The sequence below is a fragment of the Pteropus medius genome, unplaced genomic scaffold, assembly GCF_902729225.1.
Source record: "Pteropus medius unplaced genomic scaffold, Ma_sr-lr_union100, whole genome shotgun sequence".
Taxonomy (NCBI): Eukaryota; Metazoa; Chordata; class Mammalia; order Chiroptera; family Pteropodidae; genus Pteropus; species Pteropus medius.
The window spans coordinates 12191992-12218688 of record NW_024353517.1 but is presented as its reverse complement, the minus strand read 5'-3'; the positions used below and the strand labels follow the sequence as shown (position 1 = coordinate 12218688).

Genomic DNA, 26697 nt, shown 5'->3' with positions numbered 1-26697 from the left:
TCTTGTCCCTATCCAGCTGGCCACTAGCTCTGGGAGCCCCAGCTGGCTGGTGAGGCAGGCAGCTGGGGTGAGAGTCTTTCCAAGACCTCTCTCAGTGTTTGACCTCCCTGGCAAGGAGGAATCCAAAGAGACAGTCATTTCTTGGTCTGACCCCAGTAGGGGAAGGGAGGACATACCCCAGCAATCTGTCCCTCTTCCCTTTTCCCGTCACCCACCCCCCAAAGCCTATGGAGGTAGCCAGGTGCAGCCTCCCCTCAGTCCAAGTGAATCAACAGTCTGAGGCTGGGATCACAGAACATGAACAAGATGAGGTCAGGCTGAGGTCACACTAAAGCTAACTTTTCCCCCAAATGCCACCAGATAATGTCCACAACTCAGACAGAGAAGTCTGCCTACCTCCCACCAAGAACCATCCTGAAGGAGACCCAGGGATCTGACCTCAGGGGATAATTTAAGTAGGATTACACTTTCTACTGCAAGACAGGTTGTGCTGGAGCAGAATGGCTAGATTAAAAATTCCAGACATCTCCTGAAAGATGTGCCCCAAATCCACTAGAACCCCATGCCTGACTCTCCCTTGGAAATGTGGTAAGAACAAGCCTCAGCAGATTGCTCAGCAATACAGAAGGGGAAGGCTGTGAGTAAAAGGGAACCATGGTCAGGGATCAGAGCCTCAGGTCAGCTCTTAGACCCCTTTTACCAGCCCTGGAAAACAGCCCCCACCTTTCTGCCCTGCTTTGTCCTGTCAGCCACTGCCCTCTGCCGGCCAAGAAAGAAAGTGCTTGGTTTCCAAGGGGAAGAAAAGCAGCCCAATAAATATGGTGATCATATTTTCTAAAGCAAACAGGGACATTTGGCTTGACATGCATATATAAAAGGCCAGTAAGCAGGAACGTCCAGGACACAGGGACTCAGTGCCCATAAAAGACTAAACCCAAATCCTAGCAGTGCTTCCAGTGCTCCCATGGAGCATTGAGGAAAGCCCAAAGGGCAGCTTAATTGGGACCCAGGGGACCCAGAGATACTGAGGCAAATGTCAGCATCAGTAATTCATCACCACTGATTCACTCCACCCCCTTAACCCTCCACCTCAACATCCACTCTTCTTTACCCAGCCTCTCTGCCCCCAGGACCTGTCCTGGGGCTAGGAACATAGACACCCCTCACTCCTGAGAGGCTGCTGCAGAGGCTGGGCCCTCAGCTCATCAGCAGATGATAAGGGCTAGGTCCCGGGTACCTCACTATCCCCCAGGCTTCCCCCATTACCTGCTGTCCCTCCTCGCCCCCCGTCAGGCGCTGATATGCAGATCTCTCCCCCATGGAACCCAAACTCCCTGCGTTAGGGCCAGAGATGGGAGCCGAGCCATCCCGCAGCGCAGCCCCCGCCCCTCCAGCGGCACCGGCAGCGTCACTGCCCTGCGTCCTGAGGGGCCGGGCCTCGAGCATCCTCTAGGAGGGCAGGGCTGCTAAAGTAGCTCCTCGCCCCCAACCCGGCATGTACTGAACAGCCTCCATTCTGTCACTGGCTGACCAAAGCCTTGGTGGTCGGTCGCGGTCGCTGTCTCTCCTGCTAGGCCTGCGGCCAGCCCCTCCCCCAATCTGTCCCCAGTCTCCATTAACAATTAACAAGCCTCCGCCTCTCCGCAGCGCAGCAGGCTGACCCCCAGAGAGAAGCAAGCGCCGCGCCCCACCTTCACTGACCACGGAGACACAGCTCCTCTCAGCCCTTCGAAGGGCCACCTCCACGACCCCAGAGCTCCACAGTCACCACTTGGGTCCTGGGGATTCAGGGGTCCCCATATTCCATAAGGGAGTCCCATCCAAGTAGCTCACGGAAGAGAAGCACCCTCCGTTCTTACTCCACCTGAGACCCCTCCCTCTAGACATCCAGACCTGAAGCCTATCCCTGCACCCGCTCAGCTTCCACTGGGCTCCAAGAATGAGCCCACCTGCTGGGATCCCTGCAGCTCTCCTCACACCACTGGCTCTGCTGGATGAACCTGCCCAGCCCACTCCTCACCCAGCCATGAAAGCCACGCCTCCCGCGCCCGCCCCAGCCAGGCCCTCTTCTCTGCGCTGCCCCCCTACAAGACAGCACAGGCGGTGAGCATGGCAGTTCAGGGCAGAGTACTGGGGCTGACCTTTCTGGCCTCAAAAGAGTGCCTGGAGTGCCCACACTCCCTGCCGGAGGAGCCGGTCCAACACCTGCCCATGCAGAACTCTGTCACCCAGCACTCGGGAGAGGCCATTACTAGAAGAGGAAGTCCAACTGCAGAGGCTCCTCCTCTCCCTCCAGCCCGGAGGCCCTCAAGCCCTCCCGTACACCCTCTGTTTTGCTGGCATCTGAAGCATCCATTGACTCCATAGTACCAGGTATTTAGGGCTGAGCTCAGGGCACCTTCAACCCTTCTGGGGTTTGGGCAGAGGAGGAGGAAGATGCTGAGATACCGCCCCCCACACAAACTCGACCTCAAGACTGAGTAAAGAGACCCCAGGAGGGCACGAGGTGAGCTCCCATAAGGCTCACTCTCCTCACAAGCTCCTTTTCCACCGTGAAGCACGCTGGGGTTAGGGCTGACCCTACCGGTCACCAGGTCTATTCTAGGCAGAAGTTCCTCTCCATCTTATTGCAGCCAGGGCAAAAACTAATTTGGGGAGCACCTGCAAGAACCCAAAGTCAGGAGGCTGTGGAGAAAGAGAGGCTGAAGAAAACAGGCCTGTTCCTTCTTCCTCTGGTTGAGTGAAGGGTCTGATCCAAACCATTCCCCCTTTCTCCCTATCTCCTCCCCAGTAAGCCCTCTGCCTCTTAATGCCATCCTAGTATTAAGATAGCCACAGGATCCAAACTACCTCTAGGATTTAGGGAACCCAGCCCACATGCACACCTCTTTGGTCTATAAATTGCCCTCTTATCTCTAAAGGGAGCCAGGAGTAGCCAGGTACCCAGCCTGCCTCAGCTGTCTACTCCCCTCCTCCAGCCTCTCCAACAGTATCAGTGAAGTGACAAATCCACACTGAGGAGTAGATGTGACATGTAATTTCCGGCCAAGAGGATTTTTCCAAAACAGTCTACCGTATTCTTGGGAATATATGCCAACCCCACCTCCAAGCCAGTCCTTTCCCACCTCTGCCCTCCCTCTTTTCTAAGCCCTGGAGGGAAAACAACATATTAGGGCAGGGGTAGGGTAAGGGGGGTGCTTATAGCTCCTCTCCTAGCCAGAGGATTATCTTGCCTCCACATGTCAGTCAGCCCCACCAAGCCAAGTCAGCCTCAACTCACCCTCTGTGAGCAGGGCCCAAGCTTCTGGACCAAGGCCAAGCTGGCTCCCCTCAGGACCTCAATCCAGAGGGAACTGCACCAGGCAACTCCACACCTTCAGGTCAGACCAGGTCTGACATCACACTGGTCTGGGGAGGAGGCTGGCCAGAGGCCAAGGGACAGAAGGGAGTGATTCAGACACATACCATGACTGCCCACACTCTCTCCATCCTCAGGACACAGGGGCCCACTCCCTCCCAGGGAAGCTTGGCAGCTGAGGTCCTGAGGACAGGCAAGGCTGAAGCATATTTGCCAGCAATTCTGAGCCCATGGGCCCTGAGTCCAGCCCTAAAGCCTCTTCACCCTTCTCCCTAAGGATGGGTATTTCCTAAGACTATTGAACTTGCCCTTCCTTTCTCAGTGGATGCTCCACTTTCTGGAGGTCATCTCTTCTCCACCCACGGCTTCAATAATCACCATGTGCTGTCTCCATTGCTGACCTCCTGAAGCTCTAGACTCACATTTTAGACATTGAAAGGACAGTCTTAACAGGAGGATGCAGGTACCACAAATTCTGCATCTTCAAACTGGGCTCATCATCAACCACTTACACCTAGCTAATGCGTGCTCCCTGTACCCTGACTGAAAACATTCTAAGCCAACACCAGCCACCCAGGCTACAAACCTCACCGCTCTCCACCCCATCCTAGCTTTCCCACTGGGTAGGCCACAAAATCTTGCTGTTTCTGCCTCATTATTCCTACCATTAATAGCACTGGGATCAAAAGTCAGACAGACCTGAGCTGAAATCTTGGCTCTGTCACTTTCTAGTTGGGCAATTTAGGGCAAATGAATTAATGTCTAAGCCTCGATTTCCTCATCTGTAAAACAAGGATAAATATTACTTCCTCCATTGAATGTAGAGTCAATGAGATAATGAATAGCACACTTAGCACAGCACCTGGCACATAGTTGCCTATTGCTATTACTGTCATCTGAACACAGATCTTAAGCCCCTCTCCTGCTTACAGCCTTCTGTAACTCCTCACTGAACCAAATACAAGGCCCTTCAGGATCCACTCCTTGCCTATCTGTCCAACTCCATCTCTAACCATTCCCTTCAAATGTCTCCATGTTACAAGTCAAATATTTGCCCTTCCTTAGACACTCTCTTCTTTAGTTTTAATGTCTTTGAGCTATTCTCTTTGTGACACTCCTCTTTGTCTACATGATGAACTCCTATACACCCCTCAAGACCCAAATCAAATGTCATTTCCTCTGTAAATTCCCATACCCACTAATGGTTATTTCTGCCATGCTTCCCAGGTTATTGTGTTAACATGATGTTTGAAAACAATACTGGTAAAAATACATAATAGTACACGTGGAAAGCAGCCAAAAGAATTAAAAACTTTAAATTATCCATCACACTCTGATCCTTAAACGGTCCCTATTCCTGTAACACATATTAATACCTAACTCTACTGAGGGGGCCCTACGCACACACCTCTACTATAGTCTGTACGTTGTAAAATAATAATGTGCTTATATCTGTCACCCATGTGTCAGACTCTGTCATGGCATCTGATCAAGAGAGTTTGCTGAAAAGGACTTCAAACCTTTGTGATGGACACTGAAGAAAGGGGGCCTGACTCTTTTCCAGTGAGCTAGGAGATACGCCTTACTTCCAGTGGATACCAGGATTGAGCCTGTTTGCCTTCTCCTGGCCCTGGCTTTGCTCCTCGCACACCCCTGCCCCCACCATTATTTCAAATCCAGTAAAGCAAGCACCTTTATGGAAAGAGGGGTTGCCAATCTCATTATAGTCACTCCCGTCCCAGACCTGCTAAGCTGCTTTGCTCTACAAAGCCATTTCATCCTCAGGAACAACATGGCCAGTCACTCAGGCAAAAGAGCCTTGAATCTCCACGAAGGCTGCCTTCTCTGGAGGAGGACTGGGGTACAGGATACCACATGGTTGATGGGAAAGAGGTCTGGTTTGTCAGGCATACCAGCCTTGATGAGAGAAAGAGGGGACAGAGGAATGACAGGGTGGGAAGGCAGGCCACAGAAGCAGGGGTAGACACACCAGATACAGGGACCCTCCTATGCCTCATTTCCTTTGACTCCAATGGAAGAGGTGTGACTTTCAGAGATGAAGGAAAGGATCTAACTAAACACCATGACACAGACCTGCACTAATTCAGCACCTCCCCACATGTACCAACTTGGTCTTGAAAGTATTCTGTAACAATTTCATGCTCCACCAGCTAAAAACTGGGTGCCAACACTGACACCCAGAGACAGGACACTGAGAGTCCTAACACATTCCTGGAGCATCCCCCCTCCTCTGCATACACACACACACCACTACAGTGTGACGAAAGATAAATCCTACAGTTGTCTGCACACCATGCACACCAGAGGGCCAGGGCTGGGATGCAGGGTACTGCAAAAGCTTCCTCTTGCCACTCTTCTGGCCCAGGCATCACCATGGCACCAAGGCCCAAGCAGTGACTCCCAGGGAGGAAGGCCCAAGCAGTGACTCCCAGGAGCCAGCCACTCCCAGAGCTCTTCCAGGGCTGAGCAGAGACCGCCCAGCTCAGTCACCCTGCCTGCCTGCTCAGGCCTCACCCCACCCCCATGCCATCATCAGAGACCTAGCACTGAAGGGGCCTATTGTTGGGGCTTGGAGGTGGGGTGGAGAAAGAAGCAAGAGCTGTGAATTGTAAAGCATTTACTAGGCATGGGGGACTGCTTACCCTCTGGGAACCATGTCTACACCAGAATCCCAAGAGCTAGGAACATCCGGTGCAGGGCTCAGGAGAGAAAGGTCTGACCCTGGGAGTAAGAAATATCAGGGATGTCAAGATGTTCAAGATACCTTAAATCCAACCTGCCCACCCATTTTAGAAACAGAGAAACTGAGATCCTAAAAAGGGAAGGGACTTGCCTGGTCCATGGCACTTAAAACCTGTCATAAGGGAATGGATCTCCAGGAGCTGGGGGTGGTCAGCTGTTCAGAGTAATGATAATTCTTTTCCAGCCATGGAGGGGCAGGCCTGCTAAGGTCGGGACCTAGTGAGGTCAGGGGCCCAAAGAGACCCTGCCTCATTAGGAGACACAGCACACAGAGGATCGGCAGAGACGAGAAGAACCCAGTGTTCGCGACACCCAGCTGAGACACTCAAGGCTCCCAGGAGGTACAACTGCTGAAGGGAGAAACCAGGCCAAACCTCTCACCCTACACCCCTCCTCAGTCACTCATCATCTACTATATGCTCACCTTGTGCTAGAGTTTGGAGGAACTATAAAGAAATCAAGGTCTGGATCCTCAAGAAGACACTATGAACAGGTTCTTTACTAAAACTTTATCTTCACTGACCAATGAACATCCCCTTTACTACCCTACATTATCCCCATGTTACAGATAAGGAAACTGAGGCTCTGGAGAGGTGACCAGGGTCACCCAAAAAGTGAAAGATAAAGCCAGGAATCAGTCCATATATACAACTGTACACTACATTGCTTGGCTCAAGGATGCAGGCCCATAAAAGGCAGACATAGATTAGAGTCTTGTTTGTTACGTATATACTGGATGCTGAATGAATTCACGGATTCAATAGGGAAGTTTTTTAAAGAGGGGACGGAGGTTCCAAAAAAAGACTGTACACATGCACATAACTTCATCTTTTCCAAAAACCCACCAAAACAACAATTAAAAAAAAGATAAATTTTTGGAATGGCAGAAGTCCCTGAGGATGGATAGAACAGTAGAGACAATAGTACAAAACTTGGGGAGCTGGAAAGCAGATGGGCCCATGACAACTGAGAGAATGTGCTCTACCAAAACTAGAGAGTAAACTAACAGAGAAGAAGACACAGAACACAAGAAAAGAGTTGATCCAACACAAAGAACTGTGAAGGAAATGCCCAGGATGCTGAAGGGAGATCCCAGGAGGACAGCTAAGTATCAGTGATAGAAAGCAACCAGCCTGTGCTGCTTCAGGACACAAGGCTCTGAGACAGAAAGACAGATTTGATAGAATACCTAATGTAACTGATGACATTCTTAAGAAATTTAGACAGCTACTGGAGAGTGTGACTAAATGAAAGGTACACAGAAAACAAAGCAAACAAAAAAAGCAACCCCCAGGAGAACAAAAAGTTGTGCAGGACTGGAAAAGTCATCACAGTTTACAACACCATAACAACATAAACATAGATGGGAGACAGAAGAAAAAATGAGATACATCTAGAGTGGATGGACTGAAAGATGGAAAGGGTTAAAAGGTAGAGGGGTGGGAATAGGAAATTAAAGTCAAACCTTCATCTTTAACCAAGATGGAGTAACAAAGATCAGATTTAACCTGACTGAAATAACAACGAAAATAGACAAAATGTACAAAACGGTTTTGAAGGCACCAGACATCAGGAAACAAAGAACAGTGAGATCCATGAGACAGGAAACAAAGGAGTTCAGCCCTACAGTTGGTTTTCCAAGCTACAGCACAGGGAAGGGAACCAGTTGGACCCCAAAAGACTCCCTGAGTTGGGAAGATGGAGTTGAAAGTCTAGGAGGCTCACAGAACAGATCATCAGAGAAGAGAGAGCACCACAGAGGTCTATAAAGGGTCCCTCCTCCAAATATTCAGCTGAGTACTGATCATCACATGAATGTGTAGAAACAAGGCTGGCCGAAAAACCCACCCAAAAGGATTAGAAGTATCAGTACCTGGTGCTCACAAGGCTGGGAAAAGTACCTGTTTCTAATAGCTAGCTAGACTGGAAAGGCTAGCCATTTGGGTAGAACAGGCAAATACCTCTTGCCTCAGCAGTGGGAAATTATTAGCCCTAGATTGAGCACAGCTGTGGTCCCACCTAATAAACCTTAAAAACAAGATCCAAACGTATCATACTGTTTCCAAGTCACTTAACTACATCCCAGAACAAAGCTCAAGAATATTTACAGGAAAAGAAAAATACACAGCAACCAACAAGGTAAAATTTGCATTGTCTGGAGTCCAATAAGAAAGTACTAGGCATGCAGAAAAGCAAGAAACTATGACCCATAATGAGGAAATAAAGCAATCAATCAAAACCAATCCAAAAGTGACACATTAGAATCAGCATTCAAAAACATTAAAACAATTATAATTATTTCTAAAGACTATAATTGAACTTCCAGAATAAAAACTACACTTCATGAGATGAAAAAATAAACTGAATGGAATTAAAGGCAGATTAGATAATGCAGAAGAAAAACTTAGTGAATTTGAAGACCCAGTACTAGAAATTATCCAAACTAAAACAAAGAGGAAAAAGAGATTCTTTTTTAAATGAACAAAGCATCAGTGAGCAGTGGCACAATTTTAAGTGGCCTCAGGTATATATAATTGGAGTTCCTGAGGAAAGGAGGGAGTTGGAAACAAAAAAAATATTTGAAGAAATAATGACTGAAATTTTTCCAAATTTGATAAAAACTGTAAGCCCACACACTCAAGAAGTTCAGTACACTCCAAGCGCATTAAGGAAACTACACCAAACTACCTTATAATTAAATTGTTCAAAATCAGTGGTATAAAAGAAAATCTTAAAAAGTAGCTGGGGAGGGCGAGGAAGATGAGTTACAGCGAAACAGATAAAGATGACAGCAGATTTCTTGCAGAAACAACAGAAATGAGAAGGCAGTGGCACAATGTCATTAAAATACTGACAGAAAAAATTAACTAGAATTCTATTCCAATAGAAATTTCTTTTTTTGTTGTTAGTTCATGTCTTTTATTAACCCTCTATAAAATTACTTGTCTTCCAGTTTGCTGAAGCAATAGGTTAGACAATGTTTGCCAGTCATGTCTGTCAAAGTGGCTCTTCAGAAAAACTCCAGCACCACATTTACCTGAAGGGCACACCCAACAAAGGCAACTGATTTTGCCAGTCTCATCTACCTTCTAGTATTTCAAGACAGCCAGCTCAACCTTCTTTCTCTTATGCTTATTCTTCTAGGAAGTAGTGTAAGACCTCTTCCTTTTCTTAGCACCACCACAAAGTCTCAACACAAGATGAAGAGTGCACCCCTTTTGAATATTGCAGTCAGACAAAGTAAAAAGTACATCCATCTTCCAGTTGCTTGCTAGCAAAGATCAATCTTTGCTGCATCAGAAGAAACCCATTCCTTATCCTAAATCTTGGCCTTTACATTTTCTATTGTATCCAACGGTTCAACTTCAAGAGCGATGGTCTTCTCCGAAAGGGTTTTCATGAAAATCTGCATCTCAGGAGTGGTTCCACCACAGATGATGGATCAGAAAACAGAAATATATTTTTTAAATAAAGGCTAGATAAACTCTTTAAATATACCAAAGCTAAAAGAATTCACCATCAGCAGACAGATCTACACTACAATAAATGTTAAAGAAGTCCTCCAGACAGAAGGAAAATAATACTATATAGAAATATGGATCTATGCAAAGAAATGAGTAGTACTGGAAATGGCAATTACTTGGGCAGTTATTTTTCTTATTTAAATTACTTTAAAAGACAAACTGTTTAAACACAAACAATATCAATGTAGCGTGGGGTTTATAACATGTATAATTTTTGACAGTATACTATTTTAAGGCTCTTATACTAATATCGCTTTAACTATGATAAGTTAAAGGTATATATTATGAATCCAACAATATATAGAGAGTTACTGTTTAATAGGTACAGAGTTTCAGTTTTGCAAGATGAGAAAAGTTCTGAAGATGGATGGTGATGAGGCACGATATGAATGTACCTAATACTATTGAGCTGTACACCTAAAAATGGTTAAAAAGGTAAATTTTATGTTATGCATATTCTACCACAATTAAGATAAAAAATTTTTAAAAATAACTCAATACCACAAGAAATACCATTCACAATAGCACCAAAAAATATGTAATATTTAAGGATATGTCTGACAAAAGATATAAAAGATCTATACACTGTAAACTATAAAACAATGGTGAAATTCGTAAATCTAAATAAATACAGAGATCTGTTACTCATGAGTCAGAAGGCTCAACACTGCTAAGATGTCAGTTCTCCCCAAACTGATCTATAGATTCAATGGAATCCCAATCAAAATCCCTGCAAGGTTTTTTTGTGTGTGTAGAAATTAACGAATTGATTCTAAAATGAACAGAAAATGCAAAGAACCTAGAATAACTACAGCAATTTTGAAAAGGAAGAACAAAGTTCAAGGCTTACTATAAATCTATGATGATCAAGATACTGTGGTACTGGGATAAAGACAAATAGATCAATGCAACAAAACATCAATGGAACAAAACAGAGTGCAGAATTAGATCTGCACATATAAAGACAACTGATTTTCAACAAAGGTACAGAGGCAATTCCATAGAAAGAAGACAAGTCTTTTTAACAAATAATGCTGGAACAATTGGATCTTCACATGCAAAAAACTGAACTCCAATTTATACCTTGCACCATACAAGAATTAACCCAAAATGGATTGGCACCTTAACGTAAAACCCATAACTACAAAACTTCTAGAAGAAAACATAGGAAAATTGGGTTAGTCAACGATTTCTTAGACATGTCACCAAAAGTATCCATAAAAAAAACAAGTTGGTAAATTGGAGTTTATTAAAATTTAAAACTTCTGCTCTTCAAAAGACACTGTTCAGAGAATTAAAATGCAAGCCAAAGACTGGAAGCAAATATTTACAAATATATCCAATATGAGGCTGGTATCCAGAATATAAAAAGAACTCTCAAAACTCGATATGGAAAAAATAAAACCCACGCAATTAAAAAATAGGTAAACAATTTGAACAGACTTATTACCAAAGATATACGAATGACAAATAAGCATGTGAAAAGATGCTCAATATAAAATTTAAAAATTTTTAAAATAAAAAACCAAATACCATAATTTTTAAAAAAAATTTTAGAGTGTCTGAAATTAAAGAGACCAATCACACCAACTGTTGACAAAGATATGGACAAACTAGAACTTTCATAAACAGCTGCTAGGTATGTAAAATGGTAAAATCACTTTGGAAATCAGTCTGGCAGTTTCTCAAAAGTTAAATGTACACCTACCGTATGATCTAACCATTCTAGTCCTAAAGAATTTACCCAAGAGAAATAAAAAGCATTTATCCATACAAAGACTTAAACAAATGTTCATAGCTTTATTTGCAATAACCAAAAACTGAAAACAACTCATAAACAGACTGTAGTATATATGTACAATAGAATACTACTCAGCAATACAAAGGAATGAACTATTGATACTTGCAACAACATGGCTGAATCTCAAAATAATTATGGTGAGTGAAAAAAGCCAGGCAAAGAGAGAGCACACACTGTATTCCATTTACATAAAATTCTAAGTAATGTGAACTAATGTATACTGACAGAAAGCAAATCAGTCTATTACTTGTTTGAGGGGATGGGAGATGCTAAAGGAGGGGTGGGATGCAGGACTTACAAAGGGGCCCAAAAAATTTGGGGGGACTTGAGAATAATGGATATGTTCATTATCTTGACTGTGGCGGTGGTTTCACGAGTATATACATATGTTAAAACATTAAATTATGTTTTAAGTATGTTCCATTTACCATATGGCATTATACCTCAATCAAACTATTAAAAACAAAAAAAAGCACTTCATCTCCCAGAATAAAGCTCAGGGTAGCAGGTTAATCAAGGGTTTAGGGGCCAAAGGAAAACATCTGGAAACACTAACCCCTCCTCCCCAACATCTGTCAGCCAGGGCTCCTGGGGAGGTGGGCACCAGACTGGCAAAGAAGGGTCTGAGCCCTCTGCACTGAGGACACTGTAGGGCCCGCTGCACAGACAAGGAAACTGAAGCCCAAAGGTGTTATCTTGGCCCAGGTTACACAGCTAGTAAGTAGTCTAATCCCAGACCTGTCAAAAAGTCCTTATCTTCATCTACCACAAATGCAAAAAAGTCAGCCTGAAATAGGATGAAGATGTGTGCTTGTGTGTATATGTTATGAACAGACCATTCTCTCTGCATTGAAGCCAGAGAGCCAGAACTAGTCTGGTCATCCCAGAAGAGCCAGGCATGGTGCACACAGCACCTGGACTTCCGGTGCACAGGTGTTTGGGGTGGCAGTGAGACAGGCAAGCGTGGGATGAACCTGACAGATAGGTTTGGGTTTGAGTGAGGGCAGGCTAACCGGCTCCTCCAGCACAGTCCTAGCTGCTGCCTGCCTAGGACGTCACCACCTCTCTCTCTGATCTCTACAAGGGAGGACTATCTCCACCCTGCCTGCTTCAGAGAGAAGCCATGTGACTCAGAACCACACCTTGGGCTGGGGCAGAGAAGGGTCCCAACTAAGGCCTGAGGCAGACAGTAATACTGCACAACTGCACAACTCCCCAACTCCCCGCCTCCCCAAGGGCTAGAGAAGCAAAAACCCAGCCGCTACCAGATAAGAGGTGAACAGTCCTAGGCAGACGAGGCCCATAAGCTGGCCAACCAAGCCCCTCTGGGCCAGGAATGAATAGGCCTGGCACCCAGGCCATGCGGGAGTGGACAAGAAGCCAAATCTAGCCCCCGTCCCTGCAAACACCACCTCTAGACTGGCCTAGGTGCTGGCCCTGGCTGGTACAGAACCCACGATACCATAGCCGCCCATCTGTCTACCTCCACATCTTGGGGCTGAGGTCTAGGCCACAGAGGATGTCCGGAGTCCAGCAGTGCATATACCCCGTCCCCTTCCACCCCTTTCAGGCTGGGTTCTGAGAGTCTACAAGGAGACAGAAAGCCTCCCCAGTAGCTCTCCACCCTTCTGCTCACGATTCATCCTTGGCTCTGGGCCCTCAATATTAATCAGCTGTGACAAGAAGGTGTGGCGGGAGCAGGTCAGGCTCGTGCCCAAGTCAATGGCTGTCACTCACACCTCAGCTCACTTGGCCAACAGGGTTACAAGATAAGGTCCTGTTAATGCAACGCTGCCCCCTTCCCTTTTTTGGAATGTTTTGAGGACTTGAGGCAACAACCTGTGCTGATTGCACCATCCCAGATATGACATGGAGGCACCCTATCTGCACAGGTAAACAGGTGGAGAGGATGACTACTTCCTCGTAACCTCGGCCTGGGGCTAACCCTCTCTTCCTTCTGCCCAGGCCTGGCAATCACCCAGGCTGTCTCACCTCCAGTCGACTCTAAGGAAATGCCCCATCACTCTAGTTGGCATATACAATGCTAGGAGGAGGAATCCTGCCTCACTGTTGTGAAAATTACACAGCTTCTCCCTTCCCAGGTACAGGAGAATGAACAAAGGAAGTTTGGAGATCACTCTTTCCTGAGGTAACCGCAGTCCCCCTGCTTCCAAACATACCAATTCCAGCTGAGCTCAGAAATGGGCTTCCTTACCTGCTGCTTTCTGCTGCCTCCCTGCAGACACAGCTTCGATGATGTCCAGGCTGAGGTGGCAGAAGAGGATCCAGCAGGACACTGCCTGCTCGCGGACAGTGGCTTCCAACGCTCCCAGGTTCACAGAGGTCTTCTGTTCCCCATTTCCCACATCCCTACATCTTGCGCTCACTTTGGCCCTGAAGCGATTCCGATGCTGTACAGCCAGTCTGTGGGTTACCACCTTCTCCTTCGCCTGCGTCTCCGGATCCTGTGCCCCTCAGAATGCCCCTTTCTCTCCTGGGACTCCTTCCCCTCCAGGTATGTTTCCTGGACAGCCCGCACCACCTGTCCCTCCTGTACCCCCGGCAGCCAATTTGCTTCCTGCACCCCCAGGCGCCCCTCCCCCTCAGGCCCCCGGGGCCCCACAGGCCGTGCCCTCCCCACTAGCTCGAGTCTCTCTCTGCGAGTCGAGGCCTCTCCTAGAACCACAGCCTCCCGTCTGAGGTGCCCGCAGCTCTCCCAGTACTGGTCCCCTTTCTCCCCGGAACTTTCGAGCCCCTTCCCGAGCTCAAAAGAGCGGTCCCCAAACTCCGACAGCTGCAGCAGCCTGCGTTGGCTCCCCTCCCCCCGCTCCTGCACCCCGGCGCGGGCCTCCCCACGCTCCTGTACTGCGGGGCTGCCTCCCCCCTTCTCCTGGTGCTGCTTGCGGGGCCCCAGCCCCTCTTCTTGCACCACAGGCCAGCTCGCGGAGCCGGTCCTCAGCGGCGGGCGCCTCCAGTCCGCGCCGTCCCAGCCCCCACACACCCCCCCTGCTTGGCTGTGGCTTGCCCCTGCCTCTAACCCCCAGCCCCACCCCGCCCTCCTCCTGCACCGCGGGACCTACGCCTCCCTGCTCCTCCACGCCGAGCTTCAGCCCGCGGAGGTGCTGCGGGCCCCAGCTGAGAACCCCGACCCGCTGCGGCTGCTGCTCCGGCAGCACCGGGCTGAGCCCGCCGCGCTCCTCTTGTGCGCCCCGCCAGGGGTCCCCCGCCCGCACTGCCCAGCGCACTTGCTTGCCCCCCAAAGGCCGCGCGGTCCCGCCTCTCCAGATGGTGCTGCCCTCGGCGCTCGCTCACACCGCTTCCTGCCCGGCTCCCTCTGCTCCGTCCCCGCCGAGACGGAGCTCTGGGGTCGCGTACCCTCCGCTCCGCGGCCGCCCCCAAGTCCCCGGCACGCCTCCCTGCCCACGCCTCCGGGCGTTGACGTCCACACACCGGGCGCCGCACCCTGCGCCCGCCCCCGCAGGTGCTGCGGCCCCGCGCGCCGGCCCGCGAGGCAGCAGCGCCCGCCTTCCTGCCTGAGTTCCTGAAGCGCGCCTGCGCCTGCGCTGCCTCGAGGGGGCGGGGCCCGACCCGCCCTCTTAAAGGGCTAGGTTCCACTTACTTCTCCTCGTGCCCTCTGTCTTCGGTACCCCGCCACTCCCCGGTCCTCGTTGCACCCGTCTCTTATCCCAAAGGCCCTGCTTGCGCCTTCCTGTGATGCCAAAAAAGGAAGGAGAGGTGAAGCCGAAGGTAGGGCGTTCGCACTGAGGAGGTGTGGTCAACCACTCCCTATGAAGGAGCACTTAAATAGGAGTCTCGAATTCTAAGTAGTTCGCTGCTGCCGACTTACCATGTAACAGTGTAAAGAGTCTCTTCCGTTTCACCTCAGTTGCTTCGTTTCTAAAATGGGAAGGTCAAAATGGAAAGTTGACAAAGTCACAATCCATTAAGTGACTTGAGAGAGGGATTCTAGTAATCTCTAAACTGCTGCCCAGAGTCCTAGGAACCTGGGTCACCCCCACCCTTTCCCTGAGGCCAATGGAGGGCAGAGGGTATTGAAGGTTACTTAAATGAGGAAGATCTGATCTCGGGCCTGGACATTCATTTCCTGCTGGGAACACAGGCAGAAAGCTCCAAGGTAATGGGACCTTACTCCCTGCTCCACTGCTCCCTCTTAGACCCTCTTCTGCAAACCCCGAAGATAGAGAAAATTCCCAGCCCCGCCTACCAGTGATAGTGCAGCCTGCCAACCCAGATCCCAGCCCAACTGGAGGCAACCTTGGGCTGTGAAGTTTAGAACCCAAAGAATTGCGGTAAGTAGGCCCTGTTACTGACTATATCTCATCTATAAAATGGTTATAATAATAAAACAACTTCAGACAGAATTGTCCCAAAAGTCAGATATAGAGACCTATGTAAGGATGGCACTTTCTGCACTCCCATTGTCTAGTATTGGGCCCCAGGACCCTGGCCAGCAGACAATAGGGCAATAAAAGAGGACGGGTTCCAGATGCCAATGCGGGGGCTGGACTAGGTGGATTTGGGTTATGGTATCTTACCCTGTGAGGTGGGCAGGGCAACTTTCTAGTAAATCATTTGATAACAGTTTGTGTAACAACTGCCCCTCCCCATGGAGCCAGGGCTGCTGAGCAGGAGGTAAATGCACCTCTAGCTGGACTAAGAGAAGGTTTAAGGCAGGCAGGACTCTGGGCACAACCAGGTTAGGATTTTCTTCCTTGTTCCCTGGCCTCAGAGGAGAAAGTCAGGGGGAAGGAATCTGAGGGGGGCCCTCTCCCTGACCTCCCTCACACTACCTCAGAATGACAATTGCTAAGAGTAAAGCCCTGCACTTGGCATTTATTCTCATCCAGTCCCCACCACAATGTAATGAAGTACACATTTTACAGATAACAGAACTGAGGCTCTATATGGTTAAACTAACTTGCTCAGGGTCATACAGCTGATAGTAGTGAAGCCGAGATTCAAATCCAGTTTTCTGACTCCAAAGTCTGCTCTGAACCACTAAGGCATAACAAAGCAACGCCAAACACAGGAGCTTCGCTTTGGGAAGCATTCGTTCTGACTAGATGTAAACAACTGATTGGAGCAAGTTTCTCTGTTGGTGAATCAAACTCCAGATCAAACAAAGCAAGGGGTAAAAGCACTTGCATCATGGTAGGTCCTGCTAAGTGATCCTCTTAGAGGAGCCCAGCTCCCTGTTCTCTCACCTCTCCAGTTGCCCTCAAGAGCCAGATCCATGCCTCTTACATCCTTAGCGCAGGGTTATCTGGAGCTTTAGGCCTACAGAAAAGAGGCCTCCTGCTCCCTTCCCCCATCCTGCCTAGTCTCAGCTCCTGGACTGTTCCCACCAACCACCACGTTGAGTGCTGGGACTATGCTAGGAGATGTCTCTGAGGCTGTCTCCTTCTCTGCACTGTTTTGTGACTCTAGCACTAGAAGCTGTGGAGACACCTTGGGAGACTGCTCTGTCCCCAAGGAGCTGAGAACATAATGGAGGAAATGAGACACAGTCTAGAAGCATAAAGCTCAGAAGATTCAGGAGGTGACTGTGGGGATAATCCCAACCCTCTAACATGCCTGTGCCAATCTCCTCCCAGATATGGAACTTGAGCAGAGTTGCCCATAGCAGAGTGACTGCAGGGAGAAGGGCTTGTCAGGTCTAGTTCTAAGCAGAGGCAGACCAAGCTGCTTGAGGGAGGCTTGTGGTGGTGCCCTTACAGAATCTCCGCCTTCAGATGGTTGCACTGCAGGGTAAGCAGGAGGGCAAGAAAGGCAACTGTGGGGTGGTGACGGGCAGCCTGGCTCACACCTGCAAGCAGATGCTCGGACAAGAGGGGTGGATGCTGTTGAGTGATTGAGCTAAAGGTTTTTATTTGTTTTGTTTTGTTCTGTTCTCTAAAATAGAGCAATATTTTTTAAACCACTTTTGCAACCTGTTAATAGGAGGTGAACTGAATTTAGTGGTTTTGACTGGCCCTTTTTTTTAATGAAAGAGGACAGTAATAGAATAGAAAATATCACAATGTAATTTTTTGAACTTTTTTTGAAGTATAACATCCATCCAGAGAAGTGCAAAAACATGCACATTTTACAAAGTGAACATACCCAGCACCCAAATCAAGAAGCAACATAACTAACATCTGGAAGTCCTCCCAAATGTAATTTTTAAAAGAAATTTTATTATATTAATCTTCTAGCATGCCCTTCATACGCGTAATTTATTTTTAACTTTCTGACAACCCTTCCCCCCTGCCCGCCCCCACCACCACACACAGACAGAATGTAAAGTCCAGGAAAACAGGATGTTTGGGAATAGCCTAACACGCATTTTAAGTGTCAACAGTACTTACTGAATGAATGAATGCATTGAAGATAGTAAAAGTATTGCTTTGTGACATTTTTGTTTCATTATATATGCACATATGCACTCTACATCTTGATATGAAATCAGTTTCTTTTCTATAGGTCATAGTCAAAAACGTCTAACTATAGTCAAAAACTGATCCAGCATGAGAAAGTTGTGGAGGCCGTGATTCAGGCCAGGACAATGAGCACAGGCAAAGCATAATGATATACTAACTAAATCCAGGCTTCTGGAGCTTCAGTGTGCTACTGAATGACCTGAGGATCTTGTTGATATGCAGATTCTGATTCAGCAGATTGGGAAGAGATGCTGAGAGTCTGCATTTCCATCTACACTTTGAGGAGCAAAGCCTTGGACCCTAGAGCTTTTCGGTAGTGCTGCACTTAAGAATCACATGGGAAGCTTTTAAAAACTCTGATGCCCAGGCCCCACCCCCAAAAAATTAAATTGGAATCTCTGGAGTGTGGCTCAGCATCCACAGTTTTTAAAAGCTCCCCAGGTGATTCCAATGTGCAACAAGAAATGGCAGGTGCTTGGTTCCCCAGTATCCCCCCAACGCCTAGAAAATGCCTGAACTGAGGCAGGAGGGAAGGGAGATGTGGGATTAGCACCGGTATGTGAACAGACGATCTGATTTGGCAAAGGACAAAAGATTTTTTTAGTCAGGAACGGACCATTTGCCTCTTAGTCGAGGCGAAGGGAGGGATATCTGAAGGAATTCTTAGGCATAGGGCTATTTGCTTATACAGGCCATATCATCCCGGGACCAAGAACAGACCGTGACTTTACTCTGTTGAGCAAGTCAGAGGTCCCTGGAGCTGCTTAGGGGGCGGGCTCACATGCCTCCAAGGAATACACATAGTTTCAAAACCGTACTAGGGCATTTGGGTGGTGGCGCTGCCTGCGGCTCTCACGTTCCGCTCCCCCGCGCGGCTAGAGAAAGGGCCAAAAGAGCCAGTAGATTCCAAACCCTGGGTACTGTCGCCCCCTGGCGGACATCTAGAGTTGAAGTTGGTAACCAATAAATGGACCAGTGGCCACAAGGTACTCATCTGTGTGAGTCCAAGTCAGTGCCAGGCACAATCATATAAGACATGGCCCAGTATGCATAATCAAGAAACTGCTAGTGGGGAAGACAGGACAAAACTTATGAAGGACTGGCTCCTTTTATTCTTTACTTACTCCTTCTTTACATCTATGAAATCTGGCTGCCCCTGGAACTCACTGTACTAAGTTTAGAAATGAGGAGCAGTCAGGCCTTACCCTTAAATGGTGAGATATTTTTTTCACTTTTGTACCTCTCTGCTGTTTTTCTCTCCTTCTTTATTTAAATCTCCCCATTTGTAGTGTAGACACAGTGCATCCTTAGCTTATTGTTTTCAGATAATATAGCTACTCGGTTAAATATAGTATGCAGTAGTAAAACAGTAGAACTAGCTTAGATGTTCCTTAAAAGGGGACTGATAAGACAAAGTATGGCATATCTATGTAATGTATAATATACAATATTTTAAGTGTATTTTAAAGCATAAAGTACATTTATTTGTGTAGATATGAATCATTCAAGATCTATAAGCGAACAAAGCAAGATACTGTGGTGTGTCTGTGCATTTTTATTTTACCACTTTATTGAGGTATAATTGATATACAATACATTGCACAATTTAAAGTATATAACTTGATGAGTTTGTCTTAAGTATATACTGTGAAACCATCCCCACAAACACATTTCTATCATCCTCAAAAGTTTCTTTATGCCTCTTTGTAATCCCTCCCTTCCACTCCTCCCTGCATCCTCTAGTTCTCCCACGCCATACCCAGGCAACCAGTGATTTGCCTTCTGTCACTATAGGTTAGTTTGCATTTTCTAGAATTTTATATAAATGAAATCAATAGGGTTTTTTTTTTCAGAGCTAAATAGAAGTCCATCTTATAGCTATAATACATTGCAATAGCTATTTGAATTATTTCCGTTTTGAACTATTACAAATAAAGCTTCCATGATCCTTTGAGTGCAAACCTTTGTGTGGTTACATATTTTCATTTCTCTTGGACAGACCTAGAAGTGGAATAGCTGGGTCACATAGTGGATGTATATTTAACTTTTTAAAAAACTGCCCAACTGTTTTCCAAAGTAGTAGTAATATTTTACTTTCCCATTAATAGTATATAAAATCTCCAGTTGCTCAGCATCCTCACCAACATAGGGTAAAGTCAATCTTTTTAATTTTAGGCATTTTAATGAATGTATAGATGTATCTCATAGTGGTTTCATCTGTATTTTCCTGATAACTAATGATGCATTTTTTCATGTGCTTATTCTCCATTGCACATCTCATTTTATAAAGTACCTATTCAAATCTTTTGCCCACTTAAAAAATTTGGGTCATCTTATTACCAAATTGTAAATTCTTTATATATTCCAGATATAAGTCCTTTATCAAATATATGATTTGCAAATACTTTATTCCAGTCTGTGGTTTGCCTTCTTATTTTTAAAAATAGTATCTTTTGGAAAGCAAAACTTTCGAATTTGAATGAATTCTAATCGATCAACCTTTCTTTTGTGTGTCAGGCTTTTTGTATTCTATCTCTGGTGCCTACCCCCAAAATTTTCTCCTGTGTTTTTCTAGAAATTTTGTAATTTTAGATTTTTACATGTAAGTGTATGATCTATTTTGAGTTGATTTTTATATATAGTATGAGGTAAGAGTCAGTGTTCATTTTTTTCTCCCTTGTGATTATCCAGCTGATCCAGCACTGTTTGCTAGAAAGACTTGTCTTTTTTTTGATTGAATTGCCTTGGCACTTTGTAAAAAATCAATCGACTCTACATGGATGGGTTTTTATCTGAACTCTATTCTAGTCTATATATCTGCCTTTTTACCTGTACTTTTTACCTGTATAAGTCTTAAAATCAGGTAGGGTAATACCCACAACTTTGTTCTTCTTGTTCTTGTTCTTCTTATCCCCTTTCTCTGTGCATCGTTTCTGGAAATATTGCAATTCCAAATCAAGGAGTGAAGCAGATGGAACAAGCTCCTATTTTATCTCTTTGTTCCACACACCCATTTACTATATTATCCTTGGTAAGGGACAATCATATAATAACAGATACTACACTTGAACTTAGCCAAAGGCCAACAAATGGTTCTTCTTTTTAAAAAGTGCTTCTCTAGGTCCTCTGCATTTCCATATAAATTTTATTATCAGCTTGTCAATTTCTGCAAAAAGCCTGTTAGAATTTTGATTCGGGTTGTGTTGACTCTATAGATCAATCCGGGGACAATTCATCTTAACAATATTGAGTCTTCCAATCCATAAACATTGTATATTTCTGCATTAAGTCTTTAATTTCTCTCAGCAACATTTTGTAGTTTTAAGCATTGAAATTTGGACATCTTTTGTTAATTTTAATTTTTTTCCTAACTATGTGCATTTCTAGGAATTTGTATATTTAATCTAGGTTATCCCATTTGTTGGTGTATAATTGTTCACACTATTTTGTTATAAGCCTTTATTTAAAAAAAATTTTTTCCCCTTCAATTCCCCCGCCCCGCCCGCCGACTCTCACCCCTGACCTATGTATGTTGCTGTTTCCCCTTAAGAATTGGATCTCTGAAGGCGGGGCGTCTCCTCCCACTCTCTGGAAGGGCGGTGTGCTCGCTGGGAGGCGTGCACCTGGGGCCTGGAGTCTGGGGCCTGGCACTCCCGGGGTCTGGGGCCAGGGGCCAGGGGCCAGGCACACTGTGGGAGGGAGCCTAGCATACCCGGGTATGGTCCGTGGCTCCACCTGGGGTGCGAACCCAAGACCTTCTGCGTGTAAAGCAGACATGCTAACCACTACACTTTGGAGCCAACCCCTGTTATAAGCCTTTTTAACTTGTTAAATTGATAGTTATGTCCCCACTTTTATTTCTGATTTTAATAATTTGAGCCCTTTCTTTTTCTTAGTCAATCTAGCAAAAGGCTTGACAATTTTGTTTTTATCTTTTCAAGGAACTAACTTGATTTCTTTGATTTTATCTATTGTTTTTCTGTTCTCCAATTTAACTTGCTCTAAACTTTATTATTTCCTTCTTCCTCTTAGCTTTGAGTTTAGTTTGCTCTTCTCTTCCTAGTTTCTTAAAGTATACAGTTAGGTTATTGATTTGAGATCATTCTCCTTTTTAAAGTATGCATTTACAGCTATAAAATTCCCCATAGCACCGCTTTCTTTACATCCTATTAAGTTTTGGTACACGTGTTTTCTTTTTCATTTGTCTCAAAGTATTATTTAACTTCCCTGTGATTTCTTCTTAACTCATTGTTTAATAGTGCTGTTTAATTTCAACATATTTGTGAATTTTCTGGTTTTCATTCTTTGATTCATTCTATTCCATTGTGATAAAGAAAGATGTTTTATATTTCAGTCTTTTTAAATTTATTAAGATATTTTGAAGCTTAATATGGTATATCTTGGAGAATGTTCCATGTGCAATTAAGAAAAATATGTATTCTGCTAGTGTTGGAATATCTGCTAGATCTATTTGATTTATGGTGTTGTTAAAGTTCTCCATTTATATATTTATCTTTTGTCTGGTTGTTCTATCCATTATTGAGAGTGGAATATTGAAGTCTGCAACAATTATTATAGAAGGACCTATTTCTACTTTTAATTCTCACTTTTTTCATCATATATTTTGGGGGCTCTATTAAGTATGTAAGTGTTTAAAATTGTTATATCTTCTTGCTGTATCAAAACTTGTGTCAATATATAATGTCCTTCTTAGTCTTTGTAACCTATTTTGATTTAAAGTCTATTTTGTCTGATAATAATATAGCCACCCAGCTCTCTTTGGGTTGCTTTTTGTATGGAATATCTTTTTCCATCCTTTTACTTTCAACTTCTGTCCTTATATCTAAAGTGAGTCTCTTGTGGACAGCATGTAGATGGATCCTGTGTGTGTGGGTGTTTTTTAATTCAGTAAGCCAATCTCTGCCTCTTGATGAGAGTTTAGTTCATATATATTTAATGTTATTACTGGATTGACATGACTTACTTCTGCCATATATATATATGTTTTATGTATTTCTTATATTTTCTTTGTTCCTCAATTCTTTTATTCTTGCCCTTTTATATATTTAGTTATTTTTGTAGTATATAATTGTAATTCTTTTTCATTTTTATATTCTTTTCTATATATTTTTAAATTATTTTCATAGTGGTTACCTTGGCAATTATAATTAACATCTTAAACTTATTAAAAACCTACTTCGAATAATACCAACTTAGTTTCAATAGAATACAAACTCTCTGCTCTTTTATATCTTTCTCTTTCTCTCTTTATATTGCTGTTGTCATAGATTACATCTTTATACATTGTATGCCCATTAGCATAGGTTTATAATTATTGTCTTATGTATTTATCTATTAAATTGTATAGGAAAAAGGAAAGCTACAGACCATACCAAAAGTACAATACTGGGTTTTATATTTACCTATGTAGTTACCTTTACCAGTGTTCTTTATTGTGTTCTTTATTGTTTTCTCGTGTCTTTGAGTTACTGTCTAGTATCTTTTCATTTCAGCCTGAATGACTCCTTTTAGCATTTCTTGTAGAGCAGGTCCACCAGTAATGAACTCCCTCAATTTTTGTTTATCTGGAGATATCTTAATTTCTCCTTCATTCTTGAAGGAAAGCTTTGCTAGATACAGAATTATTGGTAGATAGTTCTTTCTTTCAGCATTTTAAATATGTTGTCCCATTTTCTTCTTGCCCCCAAGGCTTCCAAAGGGAAATTAGCTGTTCATATTATTGAGGCTTTCTTGTATGAGTCACTTCTTTTTTGATACTTTCAAAATTCCCCTTTTCTCTCTTTCAGTTTTGATGATTTGACTAAAATGTGTCTTACTGTAGATCTCTGAGTTTATTAAGCTTCTTGCATAGAATATCCGTATCTTTCCTCAGATTTGGTAAATTTTAACCATCATTTCTTCAAATATATATTTTTTGCCCCTTTGTTTCTCTTCCCCTGGGACTCCTCTTTCTGGGACTCCTATAATGCCTGTGCTGGTATGTTTGATGGCGTCTCACAGGTCTCTCAGACTGTGTTCATTTTTCTTCATTCTTTTTTTCTGCTTCTCAGACTGAATAATTTCAAGTTTTAAGTTCACTGATCTCTTCATCTGTATGTTCAAATTTGATGCTGAATACCTTTGGTGATGTTTTTCATTTCAGTTATTTTACTTCGTAGCTCCAGAATTTGGTTCCTTTTTATAATTTCTCTCTTTACTAACATTCTCATTGGTTCTACATAGTTTTCCTTTACTTCATTATGTTGTGGTAACTGTGGAAATCCAATTCTCCCACTCCTCAGGGATTGCTAAATCTTGCTTATTGAGATTTGGAGCCGTGTTAGTGACTGTTCCAAACTATTTTTGTAAAATATGTATTCCTTGTGTGTGATCACTGAAGTTTCTATTTTTATCTCTGCAGTCAGCCCATGACCTGACAAAGATTTCCTTAAATGTTTTGCTCCCGAAAGGAAAGGGTGTCTCTTTAAATGCTGTGTAAGCCACTTTGGCCAACAGGGGTTGAAACAATGGCCAGCCCCTGTGTTGGTCCCTCGGCGATCAAAAGCAGTAATCATCGATCAAAACACATAATCCCGAGATTTGGAGGACAAGTCCTTATTGCCCACTCTGGTTCCAAGAAAGCTGCACCAGGAGTGTGGGCCACTGTCTCTCCTCTGAGCCACCCATGTGGGCCTGGGATGTGAGGGATAGTGGCCACCATGTGAAAGGCCAAAACTCACTAGAATTTACTGAAACTTACATAGCCTCTTCATCAAGCTCTACTCTGGTCATCACAAGTGTTCAACTAGCAATACATATATAGGTGTAAAATTGCAAGACACATTGATTTAATATTAACCCTGCATTCCTGGAATAAACCCTACTTGATAATAATGTATTATCCTTTTATATATTGTTGGATCCAATTTACTAGTATTTCGTTAAGGACTTCTGCATCTATATTCATAATATTGGTCTGTAGTATTTGGTTTTGTAATGTCTCTTGTCAGGTTTTGGTATGTTATATTGACCTCAACAGTTCCCTCCTCTATTTTCTGAAAAAGTTTGTGTAAGATTGGTGATATTCCTTCTTTGAATGTTTGATAGAATTCACCAGTGAAACGGAGTCTCTAGAGTTCTTTCTGGAAAGTTTTGATAAGTTCTATTTCTACTAGGCCATTCATATTTCTTGATATTTCTTGTTAATTTGGGTAAGTTGAATTTATTAATAAATTTGTCTACTTCATGTAAGTGGCCCAATTTATTGGTATAAAGTAGTTCATGGTATACCTTTATTATCCTTTAATATCCATAGTATCTGTGGTGATAACCTCCTTTTCATTCCTGATACTGGTAGCCTTTGTCATTTTTTTTTTTTCATTTTTCCATTTCAAAGAATCAGATTTTGGCTTTGTTAAATTTTTTCTCAAGTTTGATTTCCATTTCATTGATTTTTGCTCTTTATTATACTTCTTTTCTTCTATTTCATTTGGGATTACTTTGATTTTTCTCTAACTTGTTAAGGTGGAAACTTAGTTCACAGATTTTGGATGTTTCTTCTTTTCTAATATATTTAAAACTATAAATTTCCCTCAAAGCCATGACTGTCCAATAGAACTTTGCACCAGTGGAATATTCTACTTTCTCAAAATGTGTCTAGTGTGTCTGAGGAATTGAATGTTTTAATTTAAATTAGCCACGTGGCTAGTTGGGTTGAGCAGTCCATCTCTAAGCATCCACAAATTTTATGTTGTAATTATCATTAAATTCAAATTATCTTCTAATTTCTCTTTTGATTTCATCTTTGCCCCATAAATTTATAAATGTTTAATTTCTGATGTTTTAGGGTTTTCTGGATATCTTATTACTGATTAATTATATTCCATTGTGGTCAGAGAACATGCTGTATAATTTCAATAACTTTAAGCTTATTGAGAATTGTTTTACAGCCCAGCATATGGTCTATCTTGATGAATATACCATGCATACCTGAAGAAACTTAGTATTCAATATAGACCCTTCTGCACTTTGACCGTTAGCATGCGATTAAAAAAAAAAAATCATTAACAACTGGTCAACAGCCCATTTGGGATGGATTAACCATTAGGCAATTTATAGGACAGATGTAGCAAACTGCAAAGGCTTTAACTCAAGCACCTAAGAAGGTAAACCAATTGATAGCCACAAGAAAGATATTAGTATTTGATGTGTTAAATTCCGCACAAAGGTATATCTTGCAGATAACCAGATGTCTTCAATTATTTGTTTAGGGCTGTCTCCTGGCCTATTACCTTTCATGTAGGGACTTTCTCCTACTGAATACTAGAATGGCCAAAACTCAAGACACTGACACCAAATGCTGGCAAGGACGTGGAGCAACAGTAACTTCATTGCTAATAGGAATGCAAAATGTCAACGCCACTTTCAAAGGTAGTTTGGCAGTTTCTTGTGAAACACTCTTACCATATGATCTAGCAACTGCATTCCTTGGTATTTACCCAAATGAACTGAAAACTTATGTCTACATAAAAAACCGTATACAAGTTTATGCAAGCTTTATTCATAATTGCCATATTTTGGAAGCAACAAAGATGTCTTATAGTAGGTGAATGGATAAACTATATTACACCCACACAATGGCCATTATTCAGCACTAAGAAATGAGCAATCAAGCTATGAAAAGACATGGAGGGAGCTTAAATGTATACTACTGTGAAAGCAGCTCATCTGAAAAGGCTATATACTGTACGATTCCAACTACACGACATTCTGAAAAAGGCCAAGCTATGGACACAGTAAAGATTGGCGGTT

General features: G+C 43.9%; 1 protein-coding gene and 2 pseudogenes across 11 annotated transcripts in view; all 3 read right to left on the bottom strand.

The window, feature by feature from the left end:
* TNK2 (tyrosine kinase non receptor 2) overlaps positions 1-14427 on the bottom strand; it is a 38544-nt gene extending 24117 nt beyond the window's left edge. For 6 of the 11 annotated variants that reach the window (XM_039850802.1, XM_039850803.1, XM_039850807.1 and 3 more), the window contains exon 1: positions 13662-14427. The gene's annotated coding sequence lies outside the window, so the exon portion shown is untranslated. Of the gene's footprint in view, positions 1-3280; positions 3398-13661 lie in introns of those variants that run through there. The other 5 variants (XM_039850801.1, XM_039850808.1, XM_039850799.1 and 2 more) reach the window with 4 other exon arrangements.
* LOC120593027 (ubiquitin-40S ribosomal protein S27a-like) lies at positions 6936-9898 on the bottom strand (annotated as a pseudogene).
* A 6376-nt stretch (positions 14428-20803) lies between the features above and the next one.
* LOC120593114 (uncharacterized) lies at positions 20804-20980 on the bottom strand (annotated as a pseudogene).
* Between the last annotated feature and the right edge of the window lie 5717 nt (positions 20981-26697).